The sequence below is a fragment of the Odocoileus virginianus genome, chromosome 33 (assembly GCF_023699985.2).
Source record: "Odocoileus virginianus isolate 20LAN1187 ecotype Illinois chromosome 33, Ovbor_1.2, whole genome shotgun sequence".
In the NCBI taxonomy this organism is placed as follows: Eukaryota; Metazoa; Chordata; class Mammalia; order Artiodactyla; family Cervidae; genus Odocoileus; species Odocoileus virginianus.
Window position 1 is genome coordinate 36,809,273 of NC_069706.1, and position 4,488 is coordinate 36,813,760.

The following is a 4,488-nucleotide window of genomic DNA, read 5'->3' on the forward strand; positions in this document are numbered from 1 at the left end:
TATTCTTGATACAGGTGTATATCTGCTAATTTGTTGATATTTTGGGGAACTCTTAAATGGTTTGGGTAACTAATGTGTAAGTTACCAAAACTGCGGGTATTTTGTATTTCAAATACTTCCACTGACTGGTAAGTGCAAAAGTCTGAGACTACTCAATATTGGGGGCCACTTTCTGGCAATCAGACCATTGTAAAACCAATTGGTTTGTATAGTTAGAAGTTCCCAGATTGTGTAAACATTTACATACCGCACATACTTGTGCATTTTGTCAGTGACTGGGGTCCTGTCACTTATTCTTTGTTTTTTCTTGTGTAAGCAAAAGAGATTCAAAGCACACAACCACTTATCATTCTTAGAGATAAATGCATAATATGATATTCTATCAGAGCAATACAAAGGTAAACACTGAAAGTACCCAGATGCTTTGAGAACACTGTCCTCATTCCATCTCTCCATCCGTTTTGGGTAGAGTTATGTGTGTATTTTTATTAGTACATACAGAGTAGACTTTTTTCTTTTGCTAAAAAATCATGGCATGTCGGATCCTATTGACAGAGTCATATCTAAGAGATTTGTAATTTCTTTTCACTCTTTCCTTGAGCTTTGGATAAGCTTTCAGTCCTAAGTAAGCACTGTCCACACCTTCTGTACATATTTCAGTTTGCTGTGTAACAGAATGACATGAAATTGTACTCCTTTTTCTCTTCTTTTTTTAAACATTTTTAAAATGTGAGCCATCTTAAATTCTTTATTGAATTTGTTAAAATATTGCTTCTGCTTTACTTTCTTTTTTTTCTTTTTGGCCTCAAGGCATGTGGGATCTTAGCTCTGTGGCCAGAGATCTAACCCGCACCCCCTGCATTGGAAGAAGTCCTAACCACTGGACGTCCAGGGGATTCCCCTCTTCTTCCTTTTGCATGTAAGTTTGTGGTGAAAATGTGCATCTCTGAATAGGTATGAGGTCAGATTTGTGATTTATTTCTGCATATTATGTATCTGAGCCCATGGAAAGACTGTGTGTGGATACACACACATATGCAGATACACACCTTTGAACAGTATAAAATTATTTGAAGAGAATTCTGCTGTTGACAAGTGCTTAATCATGTCCGATTCTTTGCAGCCTCATGGGCTGTAGCCTGGCAGGCTCCTCTGCCCATGGACTTTTTCAAGGCAAGAATACTGGAGCGGGTTGCCATTCCCTACCCAGGGGATCTTCCTCACCCAGGAATCAAACCTGCATCTCTTGAGGCTGCCGCTTTGGCAGAGAGATTCTTTACCACTAGCACCACCAAATGCCTTTACCAGTCAGGATGAATGATTGCTTAAAGACCCCTGATGATCTAAGGATAGCTTTCTTATGAAGCAGATTCAACGACTGATAACAGACACTTAGAAATGGTAAAACAGATGAAAGGGCTTACACTGGCAGGAAATCCAGTCTTTCTCCTGGGGTTCCCCCCCTTCAGGAGCTTCTGGGGGATCCCTGAAGGATGTGGTCATGTGCTGGAAATCTGTTCTGACACCTGGGCCCAGTTTTTGTGCTCAGAGCCATCGCTTCTGCCCTATTTGTGTTCTCTGAATCACTCGATACAACACGCACACACACAAGTCCTGCCAACACACGTCAGGTCACCTGATGGTGTCTACCCAAAGCTCAGAGCAGGAGGGCAGGGCTTCCAGATTGAGGCTGTAATTCCACTTCGGGGCCTCTTCCTCAGGGCCTGGCATACTTCCTGCTAGTAGGGGAGACCCCAGCTCCACCCCAGAGGGCTGTCCCCTTCTGTACTTCCCAGGTTTTCTAGCTCCTAGGTGCCAGACATTGGGGTCAGCCATTTCCTCCTGTGGAAACCTCCCCACTAACTCCGCAAAGTCCAAGAACACACAACCAGTGCTTTTATTCAATGGTGGGGGCATCAGGACTCCAGTTAAAATCTCTTTAAAATATTTCCACTACCTCTTAGAGCACAATCAAGATAAAGATTTTGCTAACTTGTACAACCAAACAGACCCTTAAGCCAATGGTCTGTGTCACAGCACTTGGCTTCATGGTGACATCACAGTCCCCACAACCTGCCACCAAACACTGCGTGGGCCCTGCCTCTGCATGCATGCGTGCTCAGTCATGTACAATTCTGCGACCATTATAGACTGTAGCCCACCAGGCTCCTCCATCCATGGGCTTTTCCAGGCAACAGTACTGGAGTAGGTTGCCATTTCCTTCTCTGGGGGATCTTCCTGACCCAAGGGGTCTGTAACCAAATGGCCCATCATCTGGGTGAATTTCCTAAAACAAAGGGCATCTTCAAAATAATCAGCACTCTTCCATCCAGAAGCCAGAACTGCCAACCAGCCTCAAACACCTCCCTTGCTAACATTTACTAGTGAATCAAGTCCCTTTTGAGGGAATACTCCCCTCCACTCCAGGGATGCTTAATTTCAGGGGCTGCGAACTCTCAGCTGGGCTCCACCTGGCTCACAGAAATGGTTTCTTCGGCTCATAACTGATCATCTCCGTTAAAGTTTTAAATTGGTTGTCATCATTTCCTTAGGACATTTGAAATAATCAATCTGGATTTCTATCTTCCTTTGAGAAAGTCTGAAGACCAGGTGAGGCAAGTCCTGCCTTCCCAAACGGAAGTCCACTTCCTGAAGGGGCGGAGTCCCCCACCCCATGTGGGCAGACAGCACACCTGCTCTCCAGTCCTCCCTGTGGTCCCTGCCTGCTCCTCCACGTCAGTCACCTGTCATCCTTGGCCGTGCATTGTTTCCTTGCTCCTCCCCAGGCTGCATTCCCTGTGCAGCCTCTGTGGACCTTCCCTCCGCAAACCTTGGCCTTAGGGCTTTGCATCCACGTGGCCGAAAAGTTTCACGGAAAGGAGCCGCTCGGTTTTCCTGAACAGCATGGTCGCCCCCACCTTGATGTTACTTTGATTTAATTTAATGGGCGGTTACCGAACCCTTGCTGGAGGCAAAGGCCAGAAGCAGCCGGGCTGATGGGAAGTCAGGCTGACGAATGGGTTATCAGTGAATAGACATCTGCTAGCTGAAGCCTGGGTGTGTGAGAATGTGCCAAGGGAGGGCAAACAGTGCCCGGTGCTGCTTAAATAAAGGTCAGCGCAGACAGGGATAATGGGCACTTCCTGTGGTTTCCTGGTCGGGGCAACAGCAGCTGCAGAGGGTGATGGGAGAGGAAGCCAGGTTGCCTGGTGCTGAGCGGTGAGTGGATGGCAAGGATGCACAGGTGTGAGTGTAGACAAGATGCTTCAACAGCTCTGCAAGATTTGGTCTAAAGGAGGGAGTGAGGGGACCCGAGCCACTGGGCTCTAGACTCTTCTTTGAGGGCTGCGGGTAGAGGGGTGTTTATTGGTGAGGGGGAGAGAGCCAGTGGAAAATGCTTTGTGGTCTCAGGTGCATTGGAACCCCTGGGAGCTTGGGGAGGCGGGGATATGGCACAAAGAATTAGTGACTGATTGGCATTGAGAGCAAGGCCTGGACGGTATGGGATGAAGGTGAGGGCAGGGACACAGAGGTGTGCAGATGGGGGAGGAGGGGAGAAAACCTGCTCACCCGAACCCTTTCTCTCTGGAGCATCCGCTGAACTCGGATCTCCGTGGCTTCCTTGGAACCAGCACTGTTAGATCCGTGGCACCTGATAAGGCGGTGACATGGGCTGAGCTGTGTCTCGCTCCCCAAGTGCCTGTGTGGAAGTCCTAGCCCCCAACACCTCAGAAGGTGACTGCATTTGGACATAAGTTCTTTAAGGAGGTATTGGGTTGGCCAATAAGTTTGTTGGTGTTTTTCCATAATAGTGTACAGAAAAATCCATACAAACTTTTTGGCCAATGCAATATTTAAGGTTAAAGGAGTCATAAGGATGGAACTCTGATCCGGTGGGACTGGTGTCACTATAAGAGGAGACACCGGCAATGCACAGAGCAAAGGCCACGTGAGGACACTGAGAAGCCGCCACCTATAAGCCAAGGAGAGCAGGCTCGGGAGAAACCCAACCTGCTGAGACGTTGATCTTGGACTTCCAGCCTCCAGGGCTGGGAGGGAAAAAATGTCTGCAGGTGACACAGGAGACACGGATTCAATCCCTGGGTCAGGAAGGTCCCCTGGAGAAGGAAATGACAAGCCACTTCAGTATTCTTGCCTGGAGAACCCCATGGATGGAGGAGCCTGGAGGCTATAGTCCATGGGATAGGAAAGAGTTGGACAGAACTGAGCATGCCCGCATGCATTCATTCAAGCCACTCAGCCTATGGTATTTCACTGTGGCAGCCTGAGCAGAGAGGAACAGAATGGGCTGGGAAAAGAGGCAGGGCTGTCTTTCTGTTGAAGTTACCAGTGTCAGTGGCCCTTGGAACACTCATAGACGTTTTGAAAAATCACATTAAGCACAACAAAGAAGTTATTTCCACTCAGAGGATGGGCTTGGGATTTAGACAGACTTGACTTTCCATCCAGCAAGTCACATAACCTTCC